Raw genomic sequence first — 24,295 nt, 5'->3', positions numbered from 1 at the left:
AAGTCTCATAAAGTTAATTAATGAAACAATCTTTGAATAATATGTTATGCTTTTGCTATATGAGGAAAATGCACTCATAAAGTTATAAAAGAATGGGAATTGTCCCAATACTAATTGCCTGTGAGACTTATTGATACAAATCATAACAATTAAACAATGGAAACAGGGCCTGTGTTTTCAGGTTTGCATAATGTTAATTTGTGATCTTCTACAGTATCAGTGTGATTAAACAGTTTTATCATAATTCTGTAGTAAAACTTTTTCTGAAATCTCTGGTATCCTCAACATGATATATTTTTGATTAAATTTCAGTTACTACAGCTATAATAAGTTTACAGTGCTAATAAGCATGCACAATTAAAATGTGGTCCTTGGAGTAGCTACCTTTATAACAAAAAAGGTTGAATTCATATTCAGGAACAGTTTATGTTCTCACAAATATGAAAATGTATCTAGGCTATTCTCAGAGATCTGTGAAATGTCCAGACTCCTCTCCTTGCAGTGTTCCACATTTCTGAGGGTTAGACTAACTCTCAGGATATAACCATACTGTAGAAGAAGAGGGCTGGGGAGCGTAGGTGAGATCCAGGGTTACCTGCACGCTGGTTTGCTGGCCTGCTGGTCTTTGCCTTGCACTCTTCCAATTTCCTTTCTCCTAGGCAACTCCCAGTCGCAGTGTAGAGATTATCACCTGTCGTGGTTTAACCTCAGCCAGCAACTGAGCACCACACAGCTGCTCACTCACTCCCCCCCACCTCCGGTGGGATGGGGGAGAGAATCAGAAGAGTAAAAGTGAGGAAAAACTCGTGGGTTGAGATAAAAACAGTTTAATAATTGAAATAAAATAAAATACTAATAATAATAGTAATAGTAAAAAGAAAAATATACAAAGCAAGTGATGCACAATGCAATTGCTCACCACCCACCGACCGATGCCCAGCCAGTCCCTGAGCAGTGACCCCCCCGGCCAGCTTTCCCCAGTTTATGTACTGAGCATGACGTCATATGGTATGGAATGTCCCTTTGGCCAGTTTGGGTCAGCTGTCCTGGCTGTGTCCCCTCCCAGCTTCTTGCGCACCTTCAGCCTTCTCAGTCGGTAGAGCATGGGAAGCTGAAAAGTCCTTGACTAGTGTAAGCATTACCTAGCAACAACTAAAACATCAGTGTGTTATCAACATTGTTCTCCTCCTAAATCCAAACCACAGCACTGTACCAGCTACTAGGAAGAAAATTAACTCTATCCCAGCTAAAACCAGGACATCACCCCAAGTGTCTGCTCCCATGGCACTTGAGGTTAGGCAGTTCTGGGTTTGACCTCTCCCTTGCCTTCCTGCCCAGATCTCCAACATTATCTTAGCAACCCTGTAAGACCTATCCCTTCACCTTCGCGAGGAGGGGGACACAGGTTTGTTTTCTCATTCTGTATGGCACGGCTCTATAGAGTGGCTACACGGTCCTCACATTCCATCAAGTACCTTACACTGGAAAATTGCACAGAAAGTTGCAATTACTGTCTAGGACCCGGGGGGCACCATATGGGATCTAGTGTGGATGCAAAGATACTTGCTCTGTAGTATGGACTTCATCAGTCAGCTCTGGAGAAAGTAAGACCTAAGAAATGATGTGCTATCTGAGTTCAGACTGAAAGAATATCAGGAATCTGGGAAAATCATTAAGAATTGAAAAGTGTACTTCTTTAAATGCCTTTTCTTCTACTCTAGAATTGCTGAATGATTAATGCTATGTTAGTAAACTCAGTGTAACTTAACCAAAGTTTTTTCTTAAATAAGTACTTATGTATTTAATGATTATTAAATAATGAGGGGATAAGGTACAAATATGGCCAGGATCTCTGTTAGCCGTCCAATACTCAGCTGGGTTTTATAGAAACCACAAACAGTTATAACAATCATAAGCCTGGTAAACTAACTATACTTGTTGTGTTTCTTTGCATTCTTATATAAATAATAATAATAAAGGACTTTCAACAAGAAATACATGATTTTAAATAGATAAAACTATCCTGTCTATTACTTAAGAGGCAGCATTATTTCTTTAGTACAAATATTTACCATTTTTTCCTTCTTTTTATTTTTACATTTTATTATATTACTAGCTTTCTTACCTAAATCAATAAAAAGAAACTCAAGTGTTTGATATCATTTCATCTGAAACCATTTGTTATTTCTAGGTGTATTACAGTCATTGTTTAAGCTTGTTTCTTATGCTATATCACCTCATGATCCTGTAAGGTTTAAGATATATTTTTCTTTTATTCATATTTCAAGAATTCTTGAAAGGTGCAAAAAGCAGTGACTGACAAGAAATAAATAAAACCTGAACAGATAATTTATAACCGATCAGGATAATTCTGAATTTTCTTGGTCTCTTCCTTGTCTGATTTCTTACATAATTTAAAAAAAAAAAAAAGAAAGAAATAATATTGATTCCACAAATAATTTATTACTCAGTGTGTTAAGATACTGTAAGACACAACACATTTCTTTGCTTTACCTCTATTTTTTTTTTTCTTAAAAATATATTAAAAAAAGCAATGATTGTCCAGATTTTTCATGTTTCATCCAACAGGTTCACTATTTAAAAATTAAAATGCAAGATCATATATTCATGCTAAAATCCTCCAGGAATACCAAAGAATAGAACTAAAAAATCCTGAAAATAAATTTCTTTCTTGTTTTGCTTCAAGACTTGTAGCTTTTTTTTTTTTTTTTCTTCATAGTTTACCATTATCTCTTTTGCAAAAAGGAATTTTCACAAAAGAGTGGTAGACCAGTGCTCTCAGCAGGGATTCTTTATGAAGCAAAACTAAAAAATCTCACAAGCAGAAAAATAAATAATATTGTTCTAACCTATACAAAAACAGAAATGCAAAAATTGTCTAGTATTTTCTTTATAGCATTGTGGGGTTTTTTTATTCTCCTCTCCTAGTGAGAGGCCATGATATTTAAATTTTCAAATATATATATATGCACATTTATTTTGTCTTTTCAGAATGCCCAAGACTATATGTTCTTTTTTTTTTTTTTTCAACAAATGAGATATAATATCTTTTGGATTTACTGGTTAATTGGCTATTATATTTCTTGTGCTCCAATAATATTTCCTAGCCAATTCTTGGAAAAAAAACCCCAAGGTGTTCTTTCTAAGTAGAAAAAATTTATTCCTTAGGTTTTTTTCGTAGAAGTTATAAAGTACAGTGCTCATTTCATATAGATATTTTTTTCTTAAATATTCCTAGTTATAGTCATCTGTTAAAAAAGGACATATTGCTTCTATTGTATTTTTTTCCCCTTTAAAAATTTTAGGAAAATGCCACATAGTGAAAACAGAAGTTTCAGGTTACCAATTTTGGTATGTTTAGATCTCACACAGAAAGCTTTTACTTTCAGATGTTCTTAAAGCCAGGAAAAGTCAGCATAAACATCTAATATAAAAATTAAACCAAAACAAAATCTTATTTCTTTAAGCTGCTGCTAGCATGGATGGTGTAAACATACTGATTCAGTCTTTATTTGGCCACAGAATAAATATAGTATTTTCCTAGCACCAGCATATTTAGACCATAAAATTATATTAGCAATTGTTTCCAAGTCTCTAGGATTCCATTTATATTTTTAAATAGTATGTGTTGCCTGCATAAGGAGCATTACTATTCATTTCCAAAATGCCTCTTTTAGTTAATTCATAAATAATTATACTCATATTGCCGTGCTCTGAGGATGGCACAAGACATGATTTTCCAAAGAAATGTCATCCTACTGTTATGGACTCATAGCTGGCCAGAAGAACTTGCCTATCTTCTGTCAAACAGGGAGATAGATCCAAAAAATAAAAGAAGAAAAGACATGAAAAGTTTACATGTCACTTTCAACAGAGGTGAAAGACTGGAAAACATCCAGCTCTTGCTGATGTCAAAGATTGCTAACACTTATTCAGTCCCCCTGATATTCAGAAAACTTTGGCAATGAATGAAAGTATTCACTAGAGGGGAAACAGTATTTGAAGAGTCTAAAAATAAACACAGGCTATGTTTATTTCACTGAAATTAGTACTTTCAAGTATATCAGAAAATTTTATGAGGAGAATTTTTATGATTTTACAGTTTTATGATAGTAGAAAAAATAAAACAATTTTATACAGTCATTTTAAACTATTCCCAGTATTTCACAAGAGTAGCAGTCTTAAGAACACCACAAAAAATCATTTAAAAAATCTGAAAAGGACCTCGGGAGTTTGTTTACCCCATTCTCCTGCCCGGAGGCAAAAATCATATACAAGAAGTTCATTCAGTACATGTGCTTGTCTAGACTGTTTCTAAAGACTTCCCATGATAGAAATTTGAGTTTCCCAAGCAATCTAACCCAGTGCTTCCTTATATTTCCTGCAGAAAAACGTCCCATCTCTCTCTGTCATTCATAATAATTTAATGTGTTCTTCTTTGTGCTGTCTAACATAGGTTTGGAGAACAGATTATTCCCTTCTTCTGTGAATCAGGCCTTTACATCTAGAGTTTTCATTTCTCTAAACTAAATATCCCTAGTTCCTTAATCCGTTCTGTATACATCATGTTTTCTAGATCTCTTGACTATTTTTTTTTCTCTCCCTGGGTTCTTTCCAATTGGCCTATATCCTTCTTGAATTGTGTGTGTCCCAAAATTAAATGCATGGCTGGAGCCGATGACTTACCACTTGCCATGTAGGATGGAAAAATCAATTAATTTTGTTTCAAACAATACATCTATTGTACAGTCCAGTGCATTTTCCTTTTTTACAACAGTGTGAAAAACATTTGACTTATTATTCTCTGGAACTCACAGTTCCCTTGCTCATTTCTACCACTTATCTACTAATGTTGCCTCTTGTACTTCTTTAGCCAATTATCACTAAGTATAAAAATTTTGCATTTTGCCTTATCAAATGTAATCTTTTCTGAGTATCTGTCTGAGTTGTTGATATCTGTTCGACTTAAACTTATCACCTAAATGGCTTTCACGTCTTCCACTGGGTGTCAGCACCAAAATCAATAAAATATTATCTTTTTATACAAGTTGTTAATATTGAATATTACAAGATCCAGGACAAAACAATAATCCTTTAGTCTGACAATAAATAACCAATAAATACTTTCAGAATATAGCTTTCCTATCAGTTATATGTACATCTAACAGTGGTTTATCTTCCATGGAACAAGATTGTTCCTGTGGTGTGTGAGCCTTGGCTAACAGCCACCCACCTGCCCAGCTGCACATTCACTCTCCCTCTTCAAAGGGATGGGGAGAAAACAGGATGACAAAGCCTGCGGGTCGAGATAAGGACAGGTAGATTGCTTACCAGTTACTGTAGTGGGCAAACAGACTTGACTGGGGGAAAATTAATTTAATTTATTCCCAATTAAAATAGATTCTGGTAGTAAGAAACAAACACAAACATTGAACCAACATTGTTGCTCCCCATCCCCCTTTTCCCATGCCCAACTTCATTCCTTCATTCCTGACTCCTCTCACCCCCACTGAGTGGCACAGATAAACAAGGCTCGGAGGATTATCGTTATGGTTTGCTGCTCCTTCCCTCTCACACTTTTCTCCTCTCTGTAGAGGGTTCTTCAACAGACTGCAGTTCCTCAGAAAAAAATTTTCTCCATGATGGGTCCTCCACAGGCTGCGGGAATATCTGTTCTGGTGCCATGGAGCACCTTCTCCTCCTCCTCCCTCTCTGACCTTAGTGCTCTCTCTGTTGTTTTTCACTTTTTTCATATATAAGTTTCTGACATTTACTTTAGAATTGATAATTTTTATGTCTGACATCGCAGAGTACCTGAAACGTGCACACAAATCTGGCAGATATTGCAGAATACCTGCAAAGAAACCCATCTTCTTCTGGAGTGGCAGCTGAAGACCAAGCAAGATACCCTAGACTGTCTCTAGTGGCATTAGACATCTAACTGAATCAAAAATCTGCACATTAGACATCTTGGGGTGGAGGGAATCAGTCCTCGAGTGAGACTGCTAGAATCAAGTATTTAAAGTGTAGGAGCCTGTGTGTCAGCTAGTGTTATTTAAGTTTATAGTGTTATAACACTATACAGTGTTATATATAGTTTTTTATATATATATATAGTTATATATAACACTGTATAGTGTTATAGTTTATTTAAGCTCCTATTATTCTCATTGAAGTATAGAGTTATTCATCTCACCCTTAAAGAGAAACCTGAATCTAGACAGCTGAATTACTTACTTCAGAAACCATTGACTGTTCTTATTAGATTATCACTGACCAAAATGAAAATTTAGGCATCTACCTTTCAGTGTAACCTTACATCTAAATGTCCTGAAGTAGACAGGTATCTCTGCTGGCGCAAACATGGGAGAAGTACCTCGAACTCATTTAACTGTATCTGGAAACACATGTTTGAAATAGGTCAGATGATAAATATACTAAAAGTGCCATTCCTAGTGACTTAAGGGAGTTATAAGATGGCTAGTTTAGATGTAGATTGCATCTAATATACGTTGCAGATTTCTAAGTTCAGGTGTGATTAATCTTACTCCTTCAAGGAAAAGAGTGTTTGCTTTCTGGTCTGACCCTAAACTAGACTTCAGCATATTTAGGTTTTATTTTCACTCTGCTACAGACTTTCTCTGTTGGCTGGGATAACACTGTGGGTATGTTAGAGTGTTATAGGTTCAAGTCCTAAAAACAGTATAGTAACAGTGGCATGACACTCTGACTGAACTCACTCTGAAGCTTATTTAGACCTTGCTGTGATCTATGTCATTATGCCACATAGACATCCTATTCACACAGGAAGGGGACAATAATGCTTTTTATTCCATATTCAGATTTTTTTTTTTCTTTCAGAAAAGGGACTTCCTGTGTGTTTGTAAAATTTATACCACAGTGAAACTTTAGTTTCAATATTATCTTCTCTATGTTAGCATTGTAAAATCAGAGGAAGAATTTTAATTTTATTTTTTCTTCCCAAATGCCTTTTTGACAAAGCTTTCATAAAGCAAAGTCATACATATAGCTTTATAAAGCAAAAATATAATAACTAAACCTAAAGGAAAATGTACCACTATTGTTAATGCAGAAGTCTTAAACAAAGTCTTGTTCTAGAAACCTTCAATTACAAGGCTACACTTGAATATTGAAGCACAGACTTCATATTAAGAAGACTGAAAATAATAACTTTACAGAAAAATATTTTACCACTGTTCATGTAGAACTAAGGAGAAGTGAAGGTTCTCTGAAGTTTTCAGAGAAATGTTTAATATTTCACATTTGACTCATTGGCAGTGGTCTGTCACTCCCCTTTCAAAGAATTGCCTTCAATCACCTTACACGGTAAAGTTCTTTCAGCCCAAAGAGCCTTGACATTTTGTAGGGGCAATATACTAGCTGAGCTTTCCTCAGCAAACACTGATCTCCACACCTCTTGCTGAATGATTTATAAAGCGTCAGTGGAAACAGATTACACATACTGGCTTAATGGATGGACATACTTTATCCTGTTTAACAGCTTTATCATGGGGATGAGGGGAAGGATGGCTTTAAAAGAAATAGTCCTGCATTAGGTATAAAACTTACACTACCCCAACATATCACAAAATGCCAAATTGACTCATTTCCACATCACTGTTTGTAATTATGCCCCTGAAGAATGAAATTTTAAGGATAAAGTTGTTATAATGCAAATTCTAACCTAATGCTTGACTTAATGTCATTAAAATGTAAAGCCCAGTTAGAGAATTGCTAACATTTCTGCTTCTGTCCAGCTCCATACAGATCAGCCTGAAGTACCCTAGAGCTACATTAGAGCAGCATAAAGGGAAGAGGATTGACTTTGTTTTCAGATTCATCCAATCTGTAGAATGAACAGATAAGGCCGGTGTTCAAAGTGAGTATTTCACTGGGCCTAGCTCTGTTATGAGAGATTTGAACCTTAAGCATCAAAGGTGTGTGTGTGTGTAAGATCTGAACCTTAAGCGTTAAGGGGAGGGGAGGAGGAAGATCACTAGTATTAGACTACTGGATTCAGTGGATTACTTTAGGAATTTCTTTTTTAGTATCCTTTTTGCTGCAACTTTAACTTCTCAATAATATTATTATAAAAAATGTCTACCTTTTTTTTCCTTTGAGCTTTACTATGATCTTTCTACATCTTGTAAAGGGTAGAAGAAATAAATAATGGTATGTTATGGTATAAAGCTTTTGTTGACACGAGGTTGGAATGGTTAGATCTTTTGAGTGGTGCAGGTCATTCTAAATGAATGCTTTATATCCTTCTATCATGTATGCAGTAAACATTGCAACCTGAAATGGTTCAGTTATTTGTTATTTATTCTTTATTCTTTGTGTGTTTTAAAATTAGATATAATTTACCCTACAAAATATTTTCCTAGTTTCAGTGGGAGCAGAGCAAAGGGCAAACTAGCAATGGTTCAAAAAAAAAAGCTATGCAACAGTCCCTTCTATCGCTACAGACTGGGCCCAGTCTGTAATGCCTTAAGCAGGATTTAATTGAAAGTCAGATGTCTTCACCCAAACTGTGATCCAAATGTCCCTGCAGCTTTAAGCCTTGAGGCATCTGAACTCTTTAAAGAAAGTTACGGGTTTATTTGATTGGGAAGTTTGGAAGGCTCTTAAGGTGTGATATTTGCCCTAGATTCAGATAACTGCAGTATAGAGAAAAGAAAGAACTCTACATATTTAGGGTGGGACTGACCTATTTTAGACAGATACCTTAACATGGGATGAATCATACTACATGAAGTGACATTTTTCTCTTCATTAACTCTAAACTGAGACTAAGCTGGGTATCTGTAGTATAAGTATTTACAACAGAGATGTTTAAACTTAGTGCAGAGACATCACACATCCAAGGTCCTGCTTCTATTCATGTTAGAAACTTCCCCAGTAAGAGTAGGTGAGCATATGGCTCACTTGGCTGTTCTTTTACCTAAGGCTCTTGAGGATCTCCATTCAGAATGTGTTAGTCTTAACTAATAAATAAATAATAAATAAATAAAATAGTAATAATAATTTGAAAATAATAAATATATTTTTAAATAAATATAAAAATAATAAATAAAAATTTACAACAGCTCTGATGCACAATTTATATAATAATTTAGTAGTGATAGTATTTACCAAAAATGTAATTAGAAGCAGGCTTCCTCATCACCACCCCTCATCTATAAACTCACCTCCTCAGAATATTCCTTTTAAAACACTGTAAGGAAGCGAAGATAGGAGAAATTGAATTCTCTCTCTCTTTCTCTTTTTGTGCTGCACTGCAACAAAAATTCAAGACCTCTGGGACTGGAAGGTGACATTATAATTGAGAGGATGATTCTAGGGATGACACAGACTTACAGATTCTGCTTCAAAATCAGGAGCACCTAAATTTAATCAAAAAGGCCTTCCAACAAGCATAGTCTATCAAGTAAGTAACTACATAAGTAAATAAAAAAAGGAAGCCTCTAAAATTGGGGACCAATGAGCTTCAGATGGGACCCTAGGTTGGATTACTTTATTTGTATGTTTTGATCAAAATTTGCAAACTTGTATAGCAAAATTATGGTTCTAAAAACTCTTAAACAAATATGCTTATTTCAGAACTTTGGGACTACTGAGGGAAACGTCAAAGATCTACAGAATTTTTTATGAAATAAATCCACTGAATTTATGAAATTACATTTCATTTGAAAGTAAATTATTTAAATACAAACTAAGATAGGGTAAAGCAAGTTTATATATTTGATGCAATTTTATAAAAATTTGAATTTTATAGCTCACAGTTACTGCTGGAATAGAAAATGAAAGACTTCAAGACTGCATAGTTAAGAAACTGAAAGATTCATGTTGTGGGTAGATTGAGACAGTAAAGATATCCAGGGAAGCTGACCACTGTGACAATAACAGAAGTTTTGCTGGAAATCCTTAACCCGGCACGGGTAAAATAAAATGTTATATAAGTAAAATTAACTGCCCGTCTCCAGTTTTAGCTTACACATTTGTCTTATTTTTACTTTCCTTTAATTCTGAACACTTTTTGTTCTTCTTCTATATTTAATTCTTAGTGTAGCTCACATTCTCTTTTTCCCTTCTTTTAGTGTCTGTTTTTATTTCTATTCTGTTTCTTTTTCTTGCTTTAAAATCTTCGTTTCTTTTTCTTTCTTTTAATATCTCTCTTTCAGTTATCTGTGCTCAAGCTCTTTTCTTCCTTTGTGATATTTGTTGCTCTCATTTTAGTGGTTTTAGATTTTATTTTTTATTTTAATTCATCTTATTTTTTACTTTGCATTAGCCTGTTTTTCTGAAGAAGCTTGGCTTATGCAAATACAGTACTTTTCAGCTGTCTATCTGTCTCACATTGGTAACTTCTGAATCTGATGGCTCATTAACCAAAACTGACAGAAGAGTACAGAGTCTTACAGATAAGGCATTTCCCAATAGGTTTGGGAAAGTTGGCAGTTGGCTGGAAGGCAGAGATCCAAATTGATGTCCCATCAAATTAAAGGCAGTTACAACTGAACCTGGTTCTGAGAAGCAGCAGCCAAAGACTCCGGTGCTGCCATCACCCAGCCCAGTGCACGCTGCAACTTGCCTTGCCAAGCAAGTGAGGAACATGTGTGGGCAGTAGCCACAGCCACTAGCAAAAAGAGAACGTATGTCAGCAATCTGCAGGAAATTGGGCAGCTTCTTTAGTTTCGTTGCTCATCAACTTTTTTTTCCTCTTCTTTCTTCTACACTGCTGAAGTTAAGCTAAGCCAAATGCTTTGACCCTGCAGAAAGCTGTTGCAGTGCTCAAGCTGTTGGATTTGTCCTTGATATACACGACAACTGACTTTGATGACCAGGTCAGGAGACAAACTTCTATTCTGCTGTGTATAAAATGGACCTATTTACCAATACTGGATGAGCAAAGCAGATAGTTAGAATTGTGGTTACCAAATAAATGCTTTTTCAGGACTAATGGTCCTAAATTATTGCATAAGAGAAGCCAAGTCACTAGCACAGTTTCTAAAAACAGGAACGTTTGCATTTCTGTATTTTTATTGTACCAGAAACAAGAACTTTATGTTGTTCAATTTTGCAGCATTTTCCTTCATTTTAAGTAGTATTTAATGATCTTATTCATTCCAACCAGTGAAACAAACAAACCAACCCCCCAAATCTGATACAAACTAGAAATTTGGGATTCCCAAGTCATCTGCTGCAACAGCTGAAGTACAGCAGAAGGAAAAAAGTCACGCACTATGCACACTATAGTGCACAGGGAAAGATAGATGCTTCAGCTAAAGATACATGCACGAATCTTCAACTAAAACACATGCAGCACAAGAAGTCAACAAGAAGTAGCTAACAGAAACCCAGGTAACAACATATTCTATAAATTCTGCAATTTATAAATTAAAAACAAACAAACAAACAAACAAAAAAAACCCAACAACAAATAGAGATAACATTGCAAGAAGGGACCGGAACTCTGTTCTCTGCAGAAAGCCGCACAAGCACATACAGCCTGCTCTCTCTCAAACTCCCAGTAACTTTGTGAAATTACGCTTCTTTCTCCATAACAGTATTTAACAGATAAGATGTAGAGCTCCCCACATATCCTGATTAAAGCCTAACCAATAGCTTAGATGCTACGGACTCTTGTGAAAGTGAAGAATTTTATACTTAATCCATATACACTGGAGAACACATAGAATAAAGGTTCCTTATTCATGGCCAAATACCATAGCTGTAAACTGTGTGTAAAAAGTGGGCATAATTTACTTTTCTTCCAGTTACCTCATTTTGAAAAGGATGCATCTGAGTATTTTTGAGACAACATTTTAGTTGCTACACAATCTAGTCAGTATATGTGAGGTGTATACAGAGTATATCTCAAATCAGGTTTCACAACAGAAGTATGCAATGTTTTATTTGCTTTCTGGATCATTTTACGGTTCAGCTGAGAGCCAGACAATTTCATCTAGATAGGTATGAAAGAACTGGAGAACTTCCAGATCAACAGGGAAAGAGCTAGTAAGTTTATGAAACGTCAAGGGCTGATGGATGTCAGTGTTTTCGTCTTTCTCTTGGACAGGTGAAGGCAGGAATAACAGTGGATCATAATTTTGACTTTGAGAAAATAATTTAAGAGAAAATTGTCTGTGTTTTGGAGGCATCTATGACCTTTAGTGGTCTTATCCATGTTTCCCTGAAAAAAATATTACTTTATTACAAACTCAGTATCGTTTGAACAGGGACCTCTAGATCTATAAAAATAAATGAGAATACACTCGCCAAAAAATACTGAAAGCAGACTCTAAAGTGAGATGTTCAGGAAGAGAAGGAAATATATAAAACACATCAACCAGTGGCTTACAGAAATTATTTGTCAGTTAGCTCTCTACTCACACTTATCTCAATAATTCTGAGTCCCCTCTCCCAAATTCCTGGTGTTCGTATTCTCCCTTCGCTACTCTGCCATAACCAATCCTGACTGCTTCTTATTTTTTCTATCCTATTCTCTGCTACACTTAATCACACTATATTAGAAATGCCCACAAGAACACATTAATTTAATAGACTTCTTAGCCACTGCTCCTGCTGTTATAGCTATTACCACCTACAATTCTGAATCAAAAGAAGATTTTTTTTTAAAGCTTGTACTTTTGATATTATACCTAATTCTAGGATGATGACTGCCAAAAGGTTCTTCTTCATAATGAGGCTGCTGAGAAAGCCATGAGTAAGAACTATTTTAATTTATCTTTTATATAACTGGAAAGCCTGAAATTCTTCTTAAAGTATTTCCCATATTTGCATATCATTTACTCTGAAATCCAATAAATGTACATTTAAGTGTCATAAATTAATCTAATCTAGATCATGTCTTTAAAAATTAACATTTTTAAAAATTTTTTACAACATTTGTCAAACTCTGATGCATGGAAATATTCAAACAAGTGACACACTTTGGATACCAGCTTTCCTAGATTAGAAACAAAGAGCTATCTGATGCTCGTCTAAAAATCAGTGGAAATATGTGTGATCAAATTCTAAGGTAAAGAGATGTGCAACTTTGTAACAAACTAATAAAATTCACTGAATTTGGATTCTGTATTTAAATCTTAATCTGGATTAAAAAAAAAAAAAAAAAAAAACAACAACCAAAAAACCCCCAAACCCACAAAAACAAATCCCCAAAATAAAACCAAAAATCCCCAGAAAACATTGAGGATAGCTTATCAATTATTGTGCCTCCAGCTAAACAAAGTTCTCATTTTTCCTCCAACAAGAAAGGCAGCAACTACTCCCAGTAATTTACATGCTTACAGTTTACAGTTATAAAATGTTCATTCCTATATTCTGTTAAACATTGGCTCTTTGAAACGAGGGGACCATATTCCTCTTTTAGATCAAAAGGGCAGGAAATAGTGTATTGAATTTCAAAAAATCTCTCTGCTGGAGTGTAAGTAATGACTAAATGAGAAGCCATGAAGTAATAGCTTTATTCAGTTGCCATTACTGCCATCACCCTGTTTACACACTGAATGGAATTACCTCTTGTGCAGTATCTTTGTGTAACTCCAGCAAAACAGCCATAGCTGAAGCTTGTTTCACTACAGAGTCAGATACTAACCAATGCCTGTAAATGCTCTTTGCCTACTGTTGTTGAGCTGGTGCTAACAGAAATAGGAAAAAATTACTGCACAGTTTAGCTGGAAATACACATACCATTGCGGCAAGCACAGGAGGCACTGAGAGCTGAGGCATTCCTCTTGTCAGTAGTGAGACAACAGGGGAATTGAGAGCAAAGATCATCGTATGATGATCTCACTGTGACCATAATTTAGATTTTTGTTTTGTGTGTGTCTGAAAGCGAACACTTATGCCTGAGAAACAACTTCGGGAGAGAGGAGAAATGACTTTTGAATAAAATATCTCGTGCGAGTTCTGTCTTTTTTTTCTTAAAACTATAATCAATCTCAGAACCACAAAGTTAAACTCTAATGTAGGCTAAGTGACATGAGCATTAAGTAATGACTACAGAAACACAGAAATGCCATTCTGTCATTTGACAGAAAAACAGAAATTTATCTACGCTTTAGGTAAGATTAGGAATTTAGCATATACTTTTTCACTTTTTTAATGAGTATATTTTATATTAAAATTTACAGACCATAAAAGTGAGTTCCTTTTAGGTAAGCCACACCACGAAATAAGCTGGCAGAAGCCCCTTTTCTCCAATACATATGTATTTGGGGAAAAAACCAAACAAAACCCCCACATTGTAATCCAGTAATCCAGTATTTGGTTTGCTGTGATGCTGCTGCTTTGCTTCTTTTGATCTCGCATCTTCTTTCTCATTGTCAGTCATGAGTCATTGATTTTTTAAAATGTGAAGTTGTATAACATTATTATGTAAATGTTTCCTTACCCTCCAAAGCAGCAGCCGAGCAATACTGCAGAGTTCTGCGACAAGATTTGAGGGCTTGAGAACTGACCTTTGGGTGAATACATTTTAACCAGGAAATTTTATTACCATGCATAGGACCATTAGGGACTGTTTCTCCTATGTTTGATTTAAAAAGGCATGGATCAGGTCCTCCATAAAGCTCAGGTTAGTAGTGCCTATCTCAGAAAATTCTGCTCTGAATTCCTTAAGTTATGCAATGCCAGGTTTGTCAGCCTTCACACGCAGTCACAGTGGGAAACATGGAACAAGGCTCACACAACCTATTGAGCAGTTCCACGCATATGACTGACTATATTGAGCCCGTCAATCAACTTTCTCATGCAAGGCATCATCCTCAACTGCTGAAGCACAGAGGCTGAGAAATGCTTCTTACTATGTTGAAATTATTCTTGAGGCTAAAAGCTACGTTTCAGGCAATGCTCAGAAGTTTACTACTTTACAATGAAAAGGAGAAAAGATGTCATAAGAAAGCAGTTCTTCAGTCTTGCTCAGCTCATTATCTTACATTTTTTGACTCATCCTTCAGAAGTTGAATAGTTTGAGACAAAGCTAAATAATTCTTGGCATCTGATTTAGGTTCATCCTTCCTCTAGTCCTTATTAGTGCTACAGTTCCTTGCATGACAGGGTAACAAGCAATTTAGATTCTTCCTTAATTCATTCCAAAGCATATTAGCCTTAGAGACATTTATCTAAAGTGAGTGAGTTGGGAAAAAGGACTTTTTTCCCTTTGTTCAACAAAATAAAGCTATAATGTTTATCCTCATGCAGTCTGTCCTCTTAACAGATTTTAAAAGAACAGAAGAATATATCAAATTCATTTGGAGGCTTCAGCCAAATCAGATAATTGCCATCTCATAAAATCTGTTTTTAGGGTCTGATTTTTAATTTACCATTAGCAATTCTTAAACTATCCATTAAAAACATTACTAAGGGGAAAAGAAAAAGTCAAATGAAACCCTTATTGATTTTGTAGAAGTTACCACTGGAGTTGTAATTATGTCCTCAGAACATAATTATTTGGAATTTTTGCATTAACGGATGTTCTGAACAGGCAGAATTATTAAGAATTTGAATTAATTAACATCAAGCTTTTGACATTTTTAATATATAACTTTGGAGAAGAGGGAGAAGAGTCAATTTAAGGCCAGGACTTGATAGCTTAACATGCTCATTTCTTTTGGGCATCTGGTATGTGTGTAGTTTTGCGAAAGACAAAAGTTCCATGTACAAGCCCTAGAATTATTAATATGCATTTTGGTGAGTAAAAGACATTAGATGCTTTTCAAACTAGAATTTGCAAGCCTAAAATTAACATTAACATCATGCCAAACTATAACAACACACAGGTTTGATCGTAAGAGAATGACTAATATGGAGTTGTTAAAAGGAAGGGTTGTTCTATATAGCCTAGCCAGTAAGAATATTACCCACAGAGTTACAAGATCATAAAAGGTAGATATTTGAATATGAAGCTTTCAGTTAATTTTCCAATATCTCTTCCTAAGTTTCTCAACAGAATTGAGCAATGACAATAAATGAATAGGGGGGTGAATCAGGTCCCTGACTTAGGATAAATAAGAGGGAGATGGTCACTGATGAAGACTGTAGAAAAGCAGAAAATAAAATGAAATTGTGTGCATTAAAAGAAAATATGTTTCTCATCCTCTGAGAAAGAATAAACATTATTGATGGAATAGTATGGCCTGGCAAATCCTCTTATGACAACTCCGAATTTAGGATTTTACAATTCATATACCAGCTTTACTATATAATTCAATGCCTTGACTTTCTAATTATTCTTATAGGTCTTATTTTGTTTTGTTATTTCAAAAAAGATAACATTTCTATTCGCTTTAAAAGTGGTGGTAAACAGATTTCTGTCACAAGCTGATGCTTCGATGAGTTGATGCTGCAAATCAGTAACTCCTGTAGTTCATCTCGCTTCTCTTGGACACTCTTTTTAGAATGGAATGAGATATTCTCATTTGGAAGAGTTTTCTTCATTGTCTACTGAAGGAGCTTGGACACCTATCTCAAAATAATTTCTGAATTACAATAAAAAGGTGTGGTGAGTCATGTTCATAAAGCCTTACACTTTTTCAGAACTGTAATGGAAAGACACTCCTCCATTCACTTTTCAGGATCCCCCTAGTATCAAACATGAGAAGTGATCATTCTTGCCACAGCCTTTCTAATTATATTCTGTAATGAATATTTGAGTATTCACAAAGATGGCTAGCATTTTCTGGAGGTTTGCAATAAGTCATTGAAATGGGATCCAGCCACAAGATCTTCATTAACATATTCTAGTTTTAAAAAGTGGGAACAGCTCGTATGACTCCTGGATAAGAATAGTTAAGGCACATATAATATGTTGGCCCAAAGCTGTTTAGGGCTTGTGTTGTATAGGGGCTGCAACAGAAAAATGTACCTACATTTAAACTAACAGTGATACTTTTTTCAAATATTCAACTTTCAGCTTCTGATTAGAAAGAAATTGAGGGCATTTTATATGCTATTTATTTCTTTCTTCTCAAGGGTAACTTTCCAAACCTTGAAGTTGTGTGGAAAAAAATGAAAATTTACATGAGAACATGAATATCATTGAAGATTCAAGTCCAAGTAAGGAAACATACATAACCTGACCTTATTTAATTATATTTGAGGTATTCTACATATTCCTATCAATTGTCAAAGCAATTTATTAAAAATCATTCTTCCTCCTTATATTTCATGCTCCAACTGAAATAAGGTATGCTAGGTAAAAGAAATTGGTTTTATAAAAGGTTAGGTACCAGAAAAGTGTAAAGATTTTACATAAATGTTACTTTGACTACTTTATATAAGAAACTTAACATCCCCTTCCCTTCAGTGCTCCCTTTCCTCCAAAATCTACAAAAAAGCTTTTTCTTTGCTAAGTGCATCTTGAAACATTAAGTGCCATATAAAAATACCCTGAAATATATTTTGAAAATCTAAGAACTCCTTCATATTTCATAAATTTGTCACTGGACGATAAGTTAAAAACAATCATATCATACTTTAACCTTTGACCTTCCTTTGGTGATGGAATGCTTTTTTTTTTATGGCTTATCTACAAATGAGACTTGTACTGACCACAGTACATCATGTCTGCCTTATTATTGTGAGTTAATAGTAGCCTGAGGACTCCTTTTCTTCTCAGCTCTGATGTTTATTCTTTTTACCCAGAGGTCAGTAGCTGCTCAAACCATCAGGAACTGCTGAAAACATGTTCACATTTTCTTTTGAACCAGCTGTTGATTCTGAGACAAAAGGCCCTATATGGAAATCTTTACCAGTGAAGAGCTGTAAAAATACAGTTTTCAAGCATATGTTAAAGGAATAAGGGAAAGATTGACAGAATTATTTTGCAAGATTTACAGTAAAATTGGTCATTGTTCAAAAAAACCAAAGGTATTTTATATAGAAATGGAATAATAATACAAATTAGGGCTGACTGATGTAGTTACAGGTACAGTGAAATAATTAAATGAGTTCTCTGATTTTTCCAAAGGACTATTTTTGAGCTATTTTTTTAATATTACAGATGGAAGAATGAGTGAAAATATTGTTTTCTAGTATTTTGAACAAATTTTGAACTGATGAACTTGTCTTTAAAAAGTAAAAATCAGTGGAAAACAATTGAAGGGCTTACTTTTCTATTGAAGCCAAATAATTGAAAATTCTGTTTCTTCAGTTACACACATTGGTTGATTTTAAACAGTGAGGGAAAATATCTTCACAAGAATAAACTGCATAACAAGGTTATGTAAACCAGGTAAATCATGGTTTCTCATGTAAATCAAAGGGAAGAGATTTTAAAACTATTCCTTCAATGCAAAATTCACTCCATTACTCTGCATCACATAAAGCTAAATGTATTAGCTCACTAAAAGGTCAGACTAAACAGCACTGGCACAAAACTCCCCAGTTCTGAAACTATCTCAAAAATTGCCTGATTTAGGACTGTGGCTTTCAGTTTTAAGATAAGGATAAACCTTAGAGATGGAGTCAGCAAAAATTTCTATGTCTATCAAGTAGGGCTCAGCTAAAAATAGGTCTAAATCCCACATTCTGATGGCTCTGAAGACACGGGTGGTCTTCCCCCCCGTGCATGTTTTTAAGGCCACCTCAGTAAAAGTGTCTCTGCCCAAGTGGAGCATGATAATCACTAATCCTCCCTATAAGGCCCTCGAGGAGCTTCCTTAGAATAAGTTTAGCATATCAGTTCAATCAGGGCCACTGCAGGAGGGTGTGACATCAGCAGGAGGCATTACTGGTTCTGCTATAGTCAAATTAAGCAGCATCACAATAGCTATTTCCCCTGAAGTCTGTTGTCTCATACAGGCTGACTGTGTATAAAAGATGGATTTACGAAATAACCATAATTCTCTTCTTAAAATGCATCACCGATAGTCTGCTCTATGCCCTAAAACATGATCCTCTGTCTTTTTACGAGTTTATTTTGATTGATTTATTATATATCCCTTTGGTGAAGAGAAAATTGACAGTCCATGGACTGCAAAACATTTTGCTGTTTAGAAGTATAGGTTTATTGAAATTTAAATAGTTAGGAACGAAGTATACTTGAGCAAGAGTTTTTTGTTTTGGGTTTGTTTTTGGGTTTTTTTTTAGAATAATACTTAAAGAATTGCAGATATGTTAATATTTTGTTAATAGTTTGATTTTTCATTGAAATATATTACTTTAACTTTTAATTTTAAAACATCTTTTGTCATAGCAACTAGAAAGCTTTTAGCTGATCTGAAAAGCATTTTCCTCCAAATTTTATTTTGAAAAGGTTTGACATTTAATATTTCTTTCAAAGAAAACTCAGAATTTACACAGAAGATCCAATTCTTACCTGTCTGTATCAGCTAAAGGAAAAAAAAATAACACATGTGTGCATTATATATTCATTATACACATACCCACATATATTTATAAATCCATGAAAAAGACTGAAGCCTATTGTCTTCATAGACTAAGTCATCTGTCATTCTTACTGGCTACTGCTGGAGCAGCAGAATTGCTTAAAAAAAACCAAAAAAAACCCCAAACACACACAAAAAAAAAAAAACAAAACAAAAAAAAAAACATAGCCAGCAATGGCATTTTCAGTATTGTATTATGCAATTTTGTTCAGAAACTTATATTAATTTACCATGATGATAAAGTGCATGAGATCTGTTTACACCTCCAGTTCTGACCTTTGAGGAGCTGCACAACAGAATTATAAGCCACATGGAGGCAAGTTGTAGGACTCATGACAGACAGAGAGTGAATTGACTTGTCAGTCTCACAAGTAGAGCATCTGAGGTTTGCGAACGGAATCTCATCAAACTTATTTTCTATTCTACCTTGTATATCAAATGCCCCAACTAAAATTCCACCTTGTACTGTGACTGAAGGAACTTGGTCTTTCTGGACAGCTACATTCCCTGAGCCTGTCAGTCTCTCTCTAAAGATAACGAAACCGTCCTTAAGAATTAAAAGTGAAAGATGAGACAAACAGAGGAAATTCACTGATCTTTAGTGTTGTGTTTTTGCATGTCTAATTGCAAAGTGAGAAAGACAGGTTTGTTCAGCTTACATTAAGCATCCTATCATCAAGCCCAATGTGCTGTTTGGTGAAATGGTGTGGAATACTTGATGTTATGGTAAATTCCATTGTAAACAAAGACCAAATAGGATAACAACACTTCACCATCCTGTCTGTTTTTCTTCTATTTTATAAAGCTTTACATATTCTTGTTTCTCTAGAGAGCACAGAGTATGGCTCAGTTCCTCCTAGATCTGGTGTTTATCTATCTGAGGTGATCTCAGCTGCTATTGAAGCTGTTAGCTATTTTTAAAATCACAAGCAATAGCAATGAATTCTTGAATTATTATATAGTCTTTGCATGTATATTAATTCCAAAATGTAACTTGAAGTTGGACTTTACTTAGGGACCCTCTGATGGGAGCTAGCAATGTTGAATTTCACCTTCAGCCTAGTCTAGCAGTGGTGGCTAAGCAGACAGTAGCTAGCAGTGCATGCGAGGTGAGGACCAGCATAAGTATGCTTGTGTTTTATTTATTAATAAATGAAAATTATGATTTCCTGGTGATCTTAACTAATTGTGATTTGCTAATGACAAGGTTAGTATTTAAGTCCATGCTCAGCAGCAAACCCCACGATGGTCTGACAAACCCTTTGAAGCAGGCAGCTTTGCTCTGCAGCAAATTACCATCAATGACAACTCTGTCTTGTATGGAGATAAGATGGCAGTGCTTAGCTCTCAGTGATGCATTTTCTCTCTGAACACAGTAATTCTGGACTTCTGATTATTCCTTGTTCAGAAGTCTGTGGTTTTAATCACACCCCAGCCTCACCTCTGATTTTCAGACAACCTTGAATGGATAACTGCTGAAGAAATGTATGTACATTATATGTAACATACCTTTATAAATAAATATAACAGTTAAACATGTAAATAGCACTGAAATATATAAAGAAGAAAAACAAATAAATCAGTATTCACTGATACTGAAAAACAAAAACAAAGCAAAACTATGTTGAACGGGATTCAAGATTTAAATCAGATAATATTAGTGTAGGCGTTAAAAAATTAACATAATGTTATCCTAAAAGACAAATCCAGAAAACATAGCTGTTATTTAAACCTAAAAATCCATATGTATTAATGTATGAAGATGCATTTTCAACAGCTGTAATTCTAGCACACAGATAGTTTGAGTTCTTCTGATGTCACAAAATAACCATTTAGAATGATGGCTTAACTTACTTTACATTTAATCATAACATACAGCTATATTGTCTGATTTGAGGCAGTTTTCACTTAAATTTAGCTTCTACTAAATATCTACTAGATACTCTAAGCATGGTATTTCTTAGAATGACATTTTTAATATGACATATGACATTTAAAATGACGTATTTTAAATTAATTAATTAAAAAAATAGCAGTCCTAAATGCTAAGAATCTTTCCTTCAGAAGTTAACATCCTCAGTTTAGGGAAAATGCAACATATGCAACATATGCCCATTTATAACAAAGGGACTTATTCAAAGCTGGTATTGACATATCTTTGACATTTGACATACAATATGCATGAGGATCACATTCAGATTGCTAATTTATGGATGAAAAAGTTAGAAGAAGGAAAATCAAAGGTTGCTCTAGTAGTGTTAAATTATATGTGTTATTCTTACTGAATGTATTAAAAAATAAGTTTAGCTGTCTTCCCAGACACTGACAACCAGAAACTATTTTCAAAGTGATCTTGATTTGTCTGAAGCAAGCATTCTGCAATGTTCTACTGCAAGTTTTTTTTTTCAGTCAGTCAATTCTGCTGCTACCTATTTATAAACAATTGTCAGAGCCCTATGAGATTAATCAAAATGAACAAAATGTACTCTTGAATGATTTCAGTGAATTATACCAAGCAGAAACTTGGCTGAGAGGGTCAAGTGTGATAGTATATACTCAAAGTGGTCAGTATTCTGGAATAAAATTACTTTGATCTTTCAAAAAAATCATAAAAGAGGAACAAATATCACTAGCTGCATAATTGTGTATTTTTCCAATATACCTATTTTCCCTAAAAGATTGTAATAGAAGTCTGGGACTCTACAAAATCAATTTAGGACTATCCATAAAAAGCTTACTTTCTTGTCAGCTAAGCAGAACTTCACAGATCTACAAAGGTCTAGAAAAAATAGGCTGAAAATTACAACACTTACTCTTTCTATAATAGTCTTCAGTGTGCCACTAATTATTTACCTTATAGGCCCAAATTGCAAATATTGAGGGGAAAGAGAGTTGTCTGATATTTTTCTTTGCTTCCAATGTACAGAATATACCTTCTTATTTACAGAACAGAATAAATACACTAAGTCATCTGGAAAGCTTGGGGTTTACCATTTGCTTGGTTTTATTTGGTTTTCGTGTGAGAGTGTGGAGACAGGGGAAAAAAGTACTCTGCACATAGATTGCAAAGCAACCTCACAGCCCAGATGGCTATGCCTGTCACCTATCTGGGCACACAGCAGAGAAAAAAAGTCGGTTCTTCATTCTAGCAATGAGATGTATGGAAAGAAAAGGAATTGTATATACTTAGTGTTTAACCATGTTTAATTACACACGTTATTTTTGCAACATGGACATCTGCTTAAAATTCTGAATGCCTTGTATGAATTATTTTAGATACAAAAAAATGCATGTGGTTTGTTCATTTAACACTAATGAATAACTGACAAAGATAAAATGTTAATAATCTGTTTGCATTTATAAAATGCCAGTGCACAAAACATATTTTGGCTCTGTTTCCTTATCTTTCTGGGACATTATCAGCCATGCAGGACCATATGTCACCAGAAATAATCACAAATGATCAGCTTGTTAGTCTTCTATTTCAGTGCTGAGGAGGAAAAAAAAGCCCCAAACCCCAAACTGAAAAACCTCAGGAACCTACAAAAGAAAAACCTATTTCCTATACATTAAATGGTTGTCTTAAAAACTCCAAATTATTTGTGTCCCTCACCAGTTTTAAGCCGAAGTGTTGAGATTTATATTTCAGGCAGGCTTGAGCAGACGTTGAGTTACTGACCTGCTTAGGAACACATTCAAACCTTCCAGGTTCCCGTTTGGACTGAAGAACTAAGCACCCAAACAACTACTTTGTCAGTATGATTCCTTTTCTCCCCATATCAGAGACTGTCCACAGATTCCTTCCCATAGAGGAAAAACTGTGCATCATCCCAGACAAAACTAAGAGCAGTTTCATAGTTAGATGGCTCACAGAACTGCCCCCATAAGCAGTTTGGACAGCGTGGTCACTACAGATTTAAAAAAGGAATTCAACTTCAAATTCAGACCCCTAAATACAGATGTCTATAAAGGAGTTTTCTACCTGTCACTTAGCTATCTAAGCTTTCATTAGATCCAATGAAGGTTTGCTGAGTTGCCAGACTCCCTGTATACTTGATTAAAATAAGTTATGTCATTCCTAGCCATTAGAAGGTACCCACCTGTAGAAAGTTTTAGGTCTTAATTCAGGAATCCCTTCAGTGGTGTCAAGTGTTGTAATTCCTAAGCATAAGTTTGTAAGGATGGCAACTTTTAAATAAACAGCTGACTAGTTTATAGTCTCAGCAACTCAGGGTATTGTGTTGGGGTAGCAAATGTTGTTTGGGGAACCTACAAGAATGATTTCTCCAGTATGTGCATTATTTGTAGATATTTGTCTTTAAAAATGCTAATTAAAAAAAATCTAATTGAAAAATATGTTACTAAACATCTTTGTCATCCAAATATATAGTATGAGCAAAACTCAGTCCTGAGGTAATACTGCAGTACATTGAAGCTAAAAGAAGGAAAATGGTTCTCTATACAAGTCACAGTTTCAGTAGTGAAAAGTATTTATTTTTCTTTTCTCAAAATAACATTTCACTATTTCACTGGATGAATCTGAATTGCATCAGAAGGCTTTGTAAGCTCAGAGTTTCCTTTTTTTGTGGGTGTATATTTTACCTGTAAGTTTTTGAATTAGCATGTTAATTACTTGGGGTCCTTTTTTTCACTCGATTAAAAACAAACAAACAAAAAACAACCCAAAACCCCGAATAAAGCGACTGACGAAAGAAATACACTCCTAGAATATATTAGTGAAAATGGTATTGCATAGCTGAGCTGGAGAGAATGTGAGTCTTAAACAAGAGCAGTATTGAATTAATAAGGTAGGAAAAGTTTTCCTCCATAAATTCTTG

Source organism: Aptenodytes patagonicus, chromosome 1 (genome assembly GCF_965638725.1).
Source record: "Aptenodytes patagonicus chromosome 1, bAptPat1.pri.cur, whole genome shotgun sequence".
In the NCBI taxonomy this organism is placed as follows: Eukaryota; Metazoa; Chordata; class Aves; order Sphenisciformes; family Spheniscidae; genus Aptenodytes; species Aptenodytes patagonicus.
This window is presented reverse-complemented; position numbering follows the sequence as displayed.